Genomic DNA, 14,879 nt, shown 5'->3' with positions numbered 1-14,879 from the left:
TGAATCCCGGCCCTATGTAAGGTGTGTAAATTGTCCAGCTGACTACTTTTTCATTGTCCGTTCCTTAACCTTGGGAAGTTTCTTTCACTCATCCAGAGTTTCAAGGGGACTTTTCTACAGATCTCTCTGAAGCTTTCTTTCCATGTGTCTCTTCTTTTGGATGTTCCATTCCATCACATCTCATTGACTTGGCCTCCTTGGACTCTCATCTCTGGCTCTTTGTTTGGGTTTCTCCTTTCCGTGTGGCAATCTGGAAAATCCTCCAGTTGGTCTTCTGTCTCATAGAGATATGAGATCTGCTTTGCCTGCTCTCCAATGTCTTAAGACTGCTATTTCATATATTCTGTGCCATTCGCTACTGTATTATGTGGAGGGAAGTCCAGTCCCTGTTCCTCCAACATGGCCAGAAGTGGAATTCTCGTGTTGTCCTTCCTTATTGCTCAGTTATCCTTTTATTTGCTTGGCTTTATCTTCCATACAACAGTGGGCAACTCTGGATTTCACCCTTTCCAATAATCTAAACCCAGTAGAAATTCTTTCTAAAGCTCCATTTGAATTAGCCTCATGTGATCGATATCCCCACTTTTATGTCATCTGTTCCACCTCTTGTGTTTTAAAAGACTTTTCTCACTCAATGGTCTAATCTCCTAAAGTCCCCTCTCTAACTATCTATGTAGCCTTCTTCTTTCTTTTTTAAACTATTAATCTCCAATTTCTTTGAAGTTGATTTGTTATGAATATAAAATCCTTGCACAGCTCTCTGAAGATATTTACATTTCTTCTAATGATGGCTTCATCTTGTTTTATTTATTCTGCCTTTTCAAGTATTCTGTCCCTCAATTTGGGGAACTTTTCCTTCTTTAATGGTTTTAGTTTCTTCAATGTTTTGTAATAGTTAATTGCTCATTTTTGTACTTGGTAATTCCTGTTGGATTGGAGGGAGGCGTCATTCCTTCCTGAGTAGCATGAGAAGGATTTCTCACAAAGAAGGAGGGTTCTTTTACTTGACTAAGGAGTGCAGATGGCAGCTGGATGGACAATAGCAACAAATATCTACCTCACTATCTGATTATCTTCTAATGATTCTATCATTTGCTCCCAAATCATTTGATTTTGTGCTTTTTGTTCCAAAAGACCCTATGCTCCTTTCTACCTTCTCAGCATTATTCATGATCATTCTCCCACATAAAGGGCCAATATTCTTTCTTTCTACTTGTGAAAATTCTTTTCTTTCATGCTGTCAAGATGTTTACCAAATTCTGTGTTTCTCACAGACTTTTGAAACACATAGAAAATAAGAAATATTCCAGTGACTGAAGCATACCAAATGTAAGTAATAAGCAAGACACATCCTTTGGGGAAACTGCTGTTAAAAAAAAAAATCCAGTCTGTATATGCTAAAGTGAAGCAAGGAAATTGAGTCCTTAAATCTTTAAAAAATCTGTTTTTCCTCAAATGTCATTCCACAAAATTGGAAGTGAAGGGCTAAAAGGTGAGGAGAAGGAAGGGAGGGAGAGGGAGCATCCATCATTAACACAGAAAGTAAAATTGTACAAATTTAAGCAGTTTATTGTAGACTAAGATCATAGTCTGGGACACCAAATACTGGTATAAGAAATTCACCATTTGGCAGGAGCTGGAAGATTTATACTGCTGCCTGAAGACCAGTGAGGAGCAATTAACTGCCTTGGAATAATTCCCCTTCCCACTCCAAATCCTGGTTTCTGCACTGTGCCTCCATAGGGAGGGCCGCTCAGTTCACTACCCGGCTGAACTTTAGGGCCTCTAGGTCCCCACAGGCAGTTATCTCGATGGTCCCCTTCCTGGGTCTTTTCTTCCATGTTCAGATGGAACTCACCTCTGAACATGATGGGCCTGAGGCTAAGGGGCTCAGAATCATCAAACACAACAAACCCCAGACTGGGTAATTTCTTGCCACTGTTAATGCAGAGCTCCACCACATTTCCATAACTTTGAAAAAAAATCTTTAAGCTTCGATTTGTCCACTTCATGGGGCGCGTTGGTGACTATAGGGTGTCTCACAGTTCTTTGGGGTTCAATGTCACCTCACTCACCAGCCTCACAGATGGGTCTAGGTCCCCTCTGGGGAGGAATACTTATTTGCTGTTCTCACACTCTTTGATCCTTTTGAGGCCTCGGTGGTGGAATCTGAGATTCAGACTTAGACTCTGGTCAAGGCTGTGAAGCTGGTACTTGAAAAACATGAGGTGGTATCCCAGTAACTGGAACAGCTCCACTGAGTGGAAGGTCACCAATGCCCAAGAAAAATGTCCTTACGTCTTCCTATATGGTCTGAGCTATGTCTGTGGGTGCTGGGGAAGAACACTTCTGTGTGTCCTCAGGAGCCGGTTCTTCTAATACTAGCTCAGACTTTTTCTGTTGGATTTCAGACATAGCTTCTTGCTCTGGTTCTGGTTCAGCAACACGTTCCTCTAAATGTCCTTCCAAGTCATTGCTGACAGTCTGATCATAGAAAGTTCCAGAATCATCAAGTACCACCTCAGGTGTCTGCTGTCTTTCTTCAGGTTCCTCTGCCTCTTCCTCAGATTCCTCCTGAGGCTCAGTGACAAAGCCACCAAAGACCTTATCTTGGTATCTGAAAACATCGTGAATGTAGAACTTATTTGCAACAGAGTCCTTAGGAGCAAGGAGGGCAAATGTCTGCATGGATCTCCTCAAAGCCTGGTTGTTATTAGAGAGCAACCCCACCACGTGGACCACCACACCATCATTCAGAGTGGCATGAGCATCAACATGACGAATCTTAGTGTGGCAATTGGTACAGTTTTGTGACATCACTTTGCTATGGATTTCTTTCTGTCCATAAACTGCATCTGCTGGCTTTCCCTTTGAATCCAATCCCCCACAGACATAAGAAGGGTTCCTTCCATAAAATCTGTGAAGCTTGTTGGGGCCTGGTTCAGTGGTGTGTAATACCTCCTCATAAGTTCCTGCCCCACCAGCAGGGGACTAGGCTTCTCTATAACCATTTCTTTGGTCAATTCAACCTGTGCAGCTGAGCAGGAGTGGAACAAGCTTTGCTCCACAGCATGGCAGAAGGCAAAATCCCCTCACACAACTGTGTCTGCCTCTAACTGTGAAAATTCTATACAACCTTCGGGCCTAATATAAGACTCATCTCTTAAAAAAAAATTCCTAACTACTTTATCTCTTCTAGTTAATATGGCTCTTTTGGTCAATGTGATTACAAATGTGACTTCAAGGTTATTTCAGTTATAATAATTGCTACCATTCGGGGGGCTTCTGCTATGTGCTAAAGCCCTGTAGTGAATATGTCATGTATATGACGTGATTTAATCCTTATGTAATGGGGTGGGTGTTAATTTTCCATTTTGCAGAAGAAGGAACTACCTTTTAGAGCAGGACATCATCCAGCTCAGAGATCCCTGGACCAAATCTGGATGGTCACTCAAAGTTGCTTGCCCATACCACACTCCTGCAGTTCCTTCTGCCCAACCTACATCCCTGAGCCCCATACATGTGGAATCGGCCAGGACTCTAATTCCAAAGATGGATTTTACTTTCAGCATGGCAACCTCAAAATTTAGAGAAAATGAAAATAGCTTTTTTCCCCCATTTACAAATAAGATCAAAGATACCTAAGAGGGCAAATTATCTGAGGTTTTCATAACTTGTTGGAAAGAGCACTGGTACCAGAATCCTAACTCTGGGTCTGGAGCTCTTTGGCACTGCTCCTCCTTATCAGTATGACTTTCTCCTTTGGCTGGAAAGAATATTGTTGAACAAGTTAATGTTCAGAACACATGAGTTTAAAGGAATTTTTCACCTCAGCCAAGATTTCTTTAGACTGAACATCTGAATTTGGAGCTAAGTAAAAAGCACAAGGAGAGATAGTTGGCTTAGGTTCATTTCCAGTGAGTCAAAAGTGCTATAAAAAATGGAAGGATAAAGATAATTGTGCTGTGCACGTCAGAGGTAAAGCCAGAGGAAGCACAGGCCAATATGCCATTGTCTAGTTAGCTTGCCCACAGCACCTCCTAGCCCTCCCTTATGGCAAGGGGCTTTATACGCTGCTGTCTACAAGCCAAAACAAAGGCCCAATGCCAAACCAGATGCCATTTCTTCCATACCACATCTTCCTGGTGAACTGAATTCCTAGGTTAATCAGAGAATGTTGACAAAAAATAGAACTATAAAGAGAAAAATCAGTACACAAAAAATGCTACCAATTATGGTATTCTTAGAGTGTTCTCTAGTGTACCAGAACACTTGAATATATTTTCAAATTTACTCTTCCCAACTGTGTGATGTAGGAATTATTATATTATATTGGAACATATATTATATTGCATTCATTCTATGGTGATGGAATGGAAGCATTTGATGTGCCCCACTTTAGGTTATCCAATTAGAAATTGGCAAGATTGGGATTTAAACCCAATTCCAACTTGCATCCCTTCCTCAACACACACACACACACACACACAAACACACACGCGTGCACACACACACACGCACACAGCACTGTTTCTGTCAGTGTTTAACCTAAGACTATAGGAAAAATGATAAAGCAAAAAATTTACTTGATACTTCAACCAGTATTTATTAAATTCCAATACGTGCTATGTACTGTTACGTACTGTTTGAGATGCTTAAGATAAAACAGTGAACAAAAGCAACAAAAACACCTGCCTCTTAAAACTTACATTCTAGTAGGTTGAGGTAGATAATAAAGATGAATGAAGTAGATAAGAAAATTATAAATTACGGTAGGAGACAGTAAGCGCTATGGCATAAAAGAAGAGACAGATCAGGATTAAGGGAATTAGTATTTATGAGGGGGAGGGCAGATTACAGTATTAAAGAGGATGGTCAGGGTGGGGTGGGGGAGACTTCAAGGAGACACTAAATGTCTCCTTGACATTGATGCCAAGTTTTGAAGGATGTGAGTATCTGGGGAAATAGTCTTCCAGGAAACTGCTAGAGCATAGATCATAACGTGTGAAAATGTCTGACATGTTTGAAAAACAGAAGATGGCCGGACGGGAGTACAGGAGAGAGACAGTAGTAAAAGGTGAGGTCATAGGTAATGGGGACATGTGGAGCCTCCTAGATCATTATATTAGGAGTCCTTTGATAGTCTTCTGAGTAAGTTGGAGAGCCAGGTGAGGGTTTTGAGTAGAGACACGACAGGGTATGATTTATATTTAGAGGATTATTTGCACTGTTCTGTTGGGAATAAATTTAGGGAAAGAGTGGAAGCAGGGAGACGAGTTAGGAGGCTGTTGTGGTGTATTCATTTCCTAGAGCTGCTATAGCAAAGCACCACAAACTGGCTGGCTTAACACAACAGATATTTTCTTCTCTCACAGGATAGGAGGCTAGAGGTCTAGAATCAAGCTGTTGGCTGGACAATGTTCTCTTCTTAGTCTCTAGGGTAGGATCCTTCCTGTGTCCTCCAGCTTCCGGTAGCTCCAGGTCCTTGGCTTGTGGCAGCATGACACCATCTCTGCCTCCGTCTTCACATGGCTGTCCTCTCTGTGTGTCTCCACGTCACCTTCCCTCTGGGTGTGTCTGTCTAGTCATATCAAATTAAGCTCCCACCTAAATGACTTTTTTTTTTAAAGATTTTATTTATTTGACAGAGAGAGAGTCAGCGAGAGAGGGAACACAAGCAGGGGGAGTGGGAGAGGGAGAAGCAGGCTTCCCGCTGAGCAGGGAGCCTGATGCGGGGCTCGATCCCAGGACCCTGGGATCAAGACCTGAGCCGAAGGCAGAACCTTAACGACTGAGCCACCCAGGTGCCCCTAAATGACTTTTTCTTAACTTGATTACACCTACAATGACCCTATTTCCAAATGAAATCACATTCAGAAGTACTGGGGGTTAGGACTTTAACTTTTTTTGTGTGTGTTGGGGGTGCAATTCAACCTGTAACACGCAGTCATCTGGGGAAGAAATGGTGGAGGCTTAGAATAGGGTAATATCAGGGGGACTGGTGGGCAGTGGTTAGATTCTGGATGCATTTTGAAGGTAGAACCCACAGAAACGGGTGCTAGATCAGATGTGAAGTATGTGAGAAAAGCCAAAGGTGGCTCCTGGAAATCTTGTTGAGCAGCTGGAAGAATAGGGATATCTGAGAGTGAAACACATTTTTGGAAGAGTGTGGATATTAGAATTTTAGTTTTTGATACGTTGAGTTTGGGTTATTTACTTAGAAAAATGAAGAGATGTTGAGTGGGAAGCTGAATATATGGGCCTAAAGTTCAGGTGACTGACTGAGGCTGAAGGTAGAAAGATTTAAATTTGCCAGTCTTCAGCAAAAAGAAGAAATTTAAAGCCCAGTGAGTGATTGAGATCACCCAGGAAGTGAGCATCACTAGAAAAGATGACCCCAGGGGTGCCTGGGTGGCTCAGATGGTTAAGCATCTGCCTTTGGCTCAGGTCATGATCCCAGGGTCCTGGGATCAAGCCCCGCATCGGGTTCCCTGCCAAGCGGGGAGCCTGCTTCTCCCTCTCCCTCTACTGTTCCCCCTGCTTATGCTCTCTCATTCTAAGATTTTATTTATTTATTTGACAGGGAGAACGAGGGAGCACAAGCAGAGGAAGCAGCAGAGGGAGAGGGAGAAGCAGGCTCCCCGCTGAACAGAGAGCCCGACGCGGGCGTCCATCCCAGGACCCTGGGATCATGACCTGAGCCGAAGGCAGACGCTTAATGACTGAGCCACCCAGGTGCCCCAGTAAATAAAATCTTAAAAAAAAAAAAAGAAAAGATGACCTCAGTCAGAGCCCTGGGCCACTCCCACATGGAGATGTGGGTAGAAGAGGAAGAACCCATGAGAGACAGAGGAGGAGGAGCCAGCAAGACAGGAGGAAACCAAGACAGTGGGCATCCTGTGAGCCTGGTGAAGAGAGTGCAGCAAAGGATGGGAGCAATCAGCTGTGTTCAAAGCTGAGGGTAGTTGAGGTGAGACAAAGACTGAGAATTGATCATTAGGTCTGGATGGAGAGAAGTTTTCATGACCTTGGGAGTGAGGAAAGCCTTTTTAGAATGGGTTCAAGGGAGAATGGAAAGAGAGGCTTTGGAGACAGCAAGTTTGGACAATGTTTTGGAGGACCGGGTTGGTAGCATGTAAGGACAGTGGAGTCAAGGCAGGTTTTCTTCTCCTTGTTTTCAGATCAGAAACACAAACACATGATTGTGCATTGATGGCAAGACCAGGGGAAGTTGATCTCACCTCCTATCTGATTGTCTCTCTGCTCTCCTGATACTTCCACATCCCCTCACTCTCATGCATCCTTGGTCCTATTGGTATCTCTTAGGGTCACTGTCCTGGAGGAAGGTCCCATGGTTTGGACAACATCCCCCCTTCTTTTTTTGGTTTCAGTTTCTTCTGAGCACCTCTCTCTAAAATAGCATCATTGTATGGGAGCAACCTAAGTGTCCACTGGTGGATTGATGAATATAGAAGATATATCTATCACACACACACACTGGAATATTACTCAACCATAAAAAGAATGAAATCTTGCCATTTGTGACAACATGGATGGACCTAGAGGCTATTATGCTAAGTGAAATAAGTCAGACAGAGAAAAACAAACATATGATTTTACTTATATGTGGAATCTATAAGATAAATGAACAAACAAACAAACAACAACAAAGAGAGAAACAGATTCATAAATACAGAGAACAAACTGGCAATTGCCAGAGGGAAGGGAGGTGGGGGATAGGAGACATAGGTGAAGGAAATGAAGAGGTACAAACTTTCAGTTATGTAATAAATTAAGGCACAGGGATGAAAAGTACAACATAGGGAATATAGTCAATGGTATTATAATAACGTTATATGGTGACAGATTGTGGCTCCATTTGTGGTGAGCATTGCATAATGTATAGAATCATCAAGTCACCATGTTGTACACCTGAAACTAACATAACATTATATGTCAACTATACTTCCCCTAAAAATAAAAAATAAGAAAAAAAAGAAAATACAAGTACAAAATTAATATAGGAACAGAGGAAAAAACCATAAAAAACTATTTTGTTCAATTTTATGAAAATAAACTTGAAACCTTGGATTAAATGAAGAATAAAATAAGATGATTTCTCTGCCTACCTCAAAGTGTTTAGGGAATGACTGACATCAAATCATGAAGGTGACAGTGTTTTGCATGCTTGGAAACCATACACCCATTTAGTTCATTTTTCAAATATGATTTAAAAATATCTATCCAAAGCATCCAGTGTCTATGCCAGAAAGGACTTCCCTCCTCTCCCCTCCCTATGGCCTTTGTCTTAGTCAGGTCTTCCGCTGCTCTCACCTAGTCTGTTTAAGCAGGTGAGTTTCCAAATGGTCATCTTTGGCCCAGATGCCTCCTTCTACCCCATTCCCACACTACCATCAGAATCCCCTTTCTAAGATGCAAAGCTGACCCAGACCTTCTCATGCTCAAAACCTTTTGTTGGCTGGAGCTGTCCCAAAGTACCCATAACCTCCAAATAGGTACTTCTGCATCTCTTTGTCTTTGTTCATAGGTTTTCTCTGGACTGCCTTTCCCTCATTCTTCTGTGCCTGGAATGAGTTTGTCTTCATCCTTCAATACCAAATTCAAGTGACCCCTTATTCATGAAGACTTTTCTGACCCCTCTACCCAACCCTGGGCGGAATCAATTGCTCTTGCCTCTGGACTTCCAAAAGATTTTATAAATTACATTCCAATATATGTTCTTCAAGTATATATCTGGTTTTCCCTTAGATGGTTCCATCTGTGAAGATGGAGACTATGACTGATGCTTTCTGCTTTCATACCAGCCAGTATACTTCCTGGCACACAGTAGGAGGATTTAACAAAATGTGTCACATGGATGCTTCTCATAGCCTGCCTTGGCCCTGTACAGTGTACCCATCTCACCGGGCTGGTGGCTGTTATGGAGACTTCTCTTGTGCTCACTAAGTGCTCCTTCCCTGGAAGGATTATTATATATGGGGTCCTTCTCTGTTAACAGAGACATCCCCACCACCACCATTCCAGCTTCTTACATTGTAGCAGCATTGTGAAAACAAATGAAGGTCACTGCTGTCCTTGGGTCCATGGAGAGACCTTTTTCAAAGGTCACAAAGACCAGAGATAGAATGCCAGTGACTCATGTGAAGGTAAGAAAGATATTTTTGGTGGGAGTAGCCTGCCTTCCCCTTTGCAGGTGAGCAGAGACTCATCCTTTCTGCAATTGAGAAACAGGTTTTCTTTGTCCTTGACGTGGTCAGCAAATGAGCTTCTGAGCTCAGATAGCAAGACATATAGAGCTCCTGCCTGTTAGTGAAGATACAATTTCCAAATGCAATTCATAGCTTGAGTGATTTTCACTGCTCAGACCTTCTTCCATTCCTTATGATGGGGCTGACTGTGCTGGGTGACCTTTAAGCCAACCCTGCTAATTAACAAGAAGCCATAGACCAAACAACTGAAACGGAAGCACTTCAGACACCCAGATTGTCCACAATCCTCGGAAAGTCTAAAATTAGGCCTTATGTTTGTGTATTTGAATTATCATTGATCCTTGGTGCCCTTGGTCATTCAGCCACTGTCTGTGCAATTCCTGTGACCCAGGAGGAATAAGGCAAAGGGAGACGCACAGCTGACGGAACAAAAGAGTTTGGGAGGCTGGAGAATAGTATGACCTTTCCATCAAGGCTGCATTAGGCTGTGGTCCAGTCAACTGTTGTTTCAAAGTATTTTTAGCTAGGGAATTTGGAAGTTGTTAGTGTCTATTCATCTTTAGAAATGGAAATTTCTTATGCTGCATTCTCTCCTATCTGGAGCCCGCATCACTGAATTCTTTCATGCAAGAAAAGGCAAATGTGTATTGTAACAGGGAGCACTGGACGAGAGGCAAGGGGTTTGGGTTTGAGAACTAATTCTACCTCTTTCTTTTTTTTTATTTTTTTTTTTTATTTTTTTTTTAAAGATTTTATTTATTTATTCATGAGAGACAGAGAGAGAGAGAGAGAGAGAGAGGCAGAGGGAGAAGCAGGCTCCCAAGGAGCAGGGAGCCCGATGCGGGACTCGATCCCAGGTCCCTGGGATCATGACCTGAGCCGAAGGCAGACGCTTAACCATCTGAGCCACCCAGGCGCCCTAATTCTACCTCTTTCTAATGAATGATTTTGAACAAGTTACTTAAATGCTATGAACTTCCATCTCCTCTTCTGTTAAGTAGTGATAGCTATGTCTGCCCAGTGCAAAGATTTGTGCTTCCCTAATTTGTGGGCTGTGCTCTGCTGCTCTCAGGAAGCGTCATGAGTAAGAAGCCGTGGGCCTTTCCTGGTGGGGTATCCTCTGTCCACAGGAGGCAGCGCAGGCTCAGGACTTACTGTGCCTATCCAGTAAAGAAGCTTGAGTTACTGATCAGAGAGGCCACCCAGGGGAATTAATCTATATTTCTAAACAGCAGTCATTCTGCCTCCCAGTTTACTCATGTGTGCTTGAAAGTGGAATGAATCAACCAACACCATTTCCTATGATGTTCTCTGTCTTTGGAAGAGTTAACATTATTTTGTTTGTGAAGAGATCCTTGTCCTTGAGGATCAGTAAGGAGGTGAGCTGCAAATAGTTACAGCCCATGATATGGGGAGGCCGCAAAGCTGCAGCACAAACTAGAGCAGGAGCCAAGGAGTAAGTAGTCATTGGAAAGTGTTCATGAAAGAGGTGGATTTGAGGTCAAGGTTGAAAGAAGACATCATTATAACTCATAAGCTCTGTGATCTTGGGCAAGTTACTCAACTTCTTATGGTTTGTCAACCATAAGAGACTCTTAATCGTAGGAAACGAACTGAGGGTCGCTGGAGGGGAAGTAGGTGGGGGGATGGGGTAACTGGGTGATAGACATTAAGGAGGGCAAGTGATGTAATGAACACTGGGTGTTATATAAGACTGATCTCTACCTCTGAAACCAATAATACATTATATGTTAATTAATTGAATCTAAATTAAAAAATAAATAAATGGGAAAAAAGTTACTCAACCTCTCTGAGCATTGACTTTTTCATATGAAAAATTCAAATATGAATATATTCTGAGCAGGGCTATCATGAGGTTTAATATTGTAATGTTGATAAAATACTTGATAATGTTGTAATAAAACATAAACATCTACAAATTAAATAAATAATATAAATAAAATTACAAATAAATATTAAATTAGTAAATAAACACAACTGATGGGAGCTGTTATTTTTGGCATCAAACCACTTCAGTGAAGTGCACTCTCTGGGTACCAGTCTGCAAGCTGAGCAGGCACTTGGTGCCTTGGTGTCTATAGAGAATGGAGTCTATATAGAATGGAGCCCCAGCTATTGGCTGAAGTTGAGAAACAGAGAAAAATGAAGTCCGAGGTAATCTTGTGAGCAGGATAACTCAGCCAGGACCTAACAACAAGGACCAAGACAGAAGACCACTTTTAGGGAAGGGCTGGTATGGCAGTGGGAAGATGTGTGCCATGGGCAGCCCTGCTAGCCCAGGTCTAAGAGTCTGCTGCTGGGGTTAGTAGAGGATGGACAGGTGGGGCACAGCTGCCTGACTTGCTCTGGGCATCATGATGCCTCCTTTCTGGTGAGGAGCAAGGGGGACCCAACTGAGGAGAGAGGCTGGGGCCAGGAAGTGGTATGATAAGAAGACACTGTAGCCATGGAATGACAAGAACAAAGAAGTGTGTGGCAGTGAGCAGAGCAAGAGGGAATACAGACCAGTTGCCTTGGTTAGAGTGGAGTGGTATATCCTGAGCTGGAGGAGTTTGGATTTTATCCCACTGAGTAGTGGAATATTGTAGCTATTGAGCAAAGGAATAGAGAGACCATGAAAAATCAAGCTGGACAAAGGCAACTTCAGTAACTGTGAGAAGGATTAATCAGAGATGAAGGGATGATGGACGGACAAGGGACTGCAGGTAGGAAGATACTGCCATCAGTTATAAATATGATAAATAAAGCATTCAGAACCCAGGCCCGAGTCAGGGCAGGGCAGGCCTCCAGAAGTTAGATCAGGATCTCTTCTTTGCCTACCCATGCATATTCCATTCAGTAAATCTTGTGTAGAACAGAGGCAACCAAAAAGTTCTCCTTTGGATCTGCCAATCAAACTGAGAATTGCAGAACTAGGTGGGAAACAGCATGAAGAATGCAGGCTCCAGGGGACCTTCTTGTTCCCAGGGAGCACTCATTACTGTGGTCCAAGAGCAGAGAGGACTGAAGGGAGCATGAGCCCTTTCATCTCTTGAACAGACAGGACCCTCTTAACCAGCTTTTCTGGCAGGGTGCTTGAAAATGCAACAGGAAAGAAGAGAAAGTTTGGAAGGAAAAAGGGCTCTTTTTTTTCAGCAGGAGTTAGATGGCAGAGGAGAATAATTGCAAGATGGAAATAAGGATTGTACCCTCTCTCAGATCAGAGGCATTTTTGGAAACTTCTGAGATGCTGTCAACCCCCACACATCACTATTTGTTTTTCCCGGGATGTGGGGCAGCTGGGAAGAGATTCAATATCTTCCACCCCCTCACTAGATAGAAAAGTTCTGCTGAAGCAGAACATGATGAAATGTCAGATTCTCAATAAAGGTAGCCTGGTGTCATAGAAAAGGCAAAATTATGGCTTGACATTGGCGTCCTGATCTCCCCTGGGTCCCTCAGGAGTACTGGGGGTTGGTCACATCACATCAACACTCTGAATATTGGCTTTTAAAAAATCTATAAAACTGTGTTGGAAGATTTCTTCTAATTTTAAAATTCTATAATTTTGAAATCTATAATATTATAGAAGGAAAAATACAATGGATCAATATTTTCAACATAGAAGTGGGTGCATTTGCCTTGTTTTAATGAACAAATCGGTTTGAGAATCATCACAAGTTAATTTTTTCCATTAAATGGAAGGAATTTCGCCTATGTCTTTTTTCTAGACTATGGGGTATTATTATTTTTCTGTGACTCACCAGAATAGTAAATGCACCATAAAGATAGGATGATTTGATTTTTTTCCTTGTTTTAGGTTTTTCATTCTCTATTCTTTTATAAGGCATATCTTGATTTTTTTTTTAAAGATTTTTTTATTTATTTGACAGAGAGAGACACAGCGAGAGAGGGAACACAAGCAGGGGGAGTGGGAGAGGAAGAAGCAGGCTTCCCGCGGAGCAGGGAGCCCGATGTGGGGCTCGATCCCAGGACCCTGGGATCATGACCTGAGCCAAAGGCAGACGCTTAATGACTGAGCCACCCAGGCGCCCCGGCATATCTTGATTTAAGCTGATTACAAACTATCCTCAGGAATCTTGGTTGAGTCTTAAGTAACTATGGATTTCAGTTTAATTATTCCCAAACTGATTACCCTTCCTTTTAGCTGCTATGACCTAAGTTCAAGTTATTGGCCTTGTTGTTACCATGGTAATGATGGATGACATCACTGAATCCAAAAGCAGGAAATTCCCCCATATAATAAGTATGATTTGGAGGTCACTCAAAGAAGATGTGGGCTTTGGGACTAAGCTCTGGAAGATAAATCTGTTTTGCCCACATAGCTTTCTACTTTAAAATAAAATATATCTATTGCCATAACATCTTTCTCTAAGCAATATAGGGTATTTTGTAGAAACTCAGTCTTGATTCTTGCCTTTATTGGAGAGAAGCTGTCTGTGTATATATTTTTTCATTCTAAGAGAAATAAACTCTACTGATTTGGGTGCTTACCGTATGCTAGAATCTGTACACAGTGCCTTATGTGGATTATATCATTTAATCCTCACAGAAGCCCTAGGAAGTGAGTAATTGTTTAAAAAATTATTTTCATGTTACAGATGAACCGAAGTATTGAGATTTTAAGTTATGTGCCAAGGTCACATCTAGTAACTGGTGGTGCTAGGTTTTGAAACCAGACATTTTGTTTCCACTGACCAGAGCCCATGCACTTTACCACCTACCATACTGCCTCTTGGAAGGGAGATGCATGGTATCCGGTGTTTATATCAGCTCATGGCTTCCTCTTGCTAGGTGATAGAGTATAATAGTGACAGGGAAATAGAGAACCTTCTTTAACAGATTAGGAAATCTGAAGAAGACAAAAAGCCCAGTAATTTATGTTCTCTGTGTGAATTGTTTTCCTTAATCAGGAAGCTCTTACCATAAGAATCTTTGCAAGACAGAACATAGCTGGTTGGTAGTCTCCATGGTGTGTGTATATCTTGCACAGGGAGTTGGGGGAACATGAAAAGAAGAAATGCTGAAGCTCTTTGGGGAACTTGAAAGCCAACCACATTTAGAGCAGCCCGCATTAAGCCTTTCTTTTCCAAGCGTGAGACAGGAAGAGTGCAGTTTAGAATGTATTTGTAGCACGAATGCTGGACTGGACTTCAGGAGGCCAACACCAATTCCCAGCTCTGCTACAGACCCTGCACATAACTGAGGATTAGTTGCTGCACCTCTTTGAGGCTCAGTAAAATGGAGGTTGGAATTACTGGTGTATAAGATCCTTTACCACTAACACTCATGTGTGTTTCTAGATGCCTTCCCCTTAAAGCAAAGGTGACAGGTGATGAATCTTGAGTGAGTGTAGGATGAAAACGTTGGGCCTCTTCACTAGCTTCTCTCCTGGTCTCTCTCAAAATGCCTCTGTGGCTGCCCGGTCAGGTACACTTGTATGTTTTTCAATGTCAGGGTGGACCTATTTGTTTCTTAGAACTTCTGTGAGGCTGGAGACAACAGTTCCAGTGAAGAGACCAGTGGGTTGGAAGCAGAATTCTGGTTCCAATTTCTAACCTTCAACAAGGCTACTCTTCTCCCAACTCTACAGTAGGGAGTTTGACCATATGCTACTATGAACTCAGT

General features: G+C 42.3%; 1 pseudogene; it reads right to left on the bottom strand.

Moving 5' to 3' along the window:
• Nucleotides 1–1,462: 1,462 nt before the first annotated feature.
• LOC102747662 (ras GTPase-activating protein-binding protein 1 pseudogene) lies at nucleotides 1,463–3,390 on the bottom strand (annotated as a pseudogene).
• Between the last annotated feature and the right edge of the window lie 11,489 nt (nucleotides 3,391–14,879).

This window comes from Leptonychotes weddellii, chromosome 6 (genome assembly GCF_054177405.1).
Source record: "Leptonychotes weddellii isolate Sample4059 chromosome 6, ASM5417740v2, whole genome shotgun sequence".
NCBI classification, from domain to species: domain Eukaryota; kingdom Metazoa; phylum Chordata; class Mammalia; order Carnivora; family Phocidae; genus Leptonychotes; species Leptonychotes weddellii.
The sequence above is the reverse complement of the archived record's forward strand: the minus strand, read 5'-3'. Positions and strand labels throughout refer to the sequence as shown.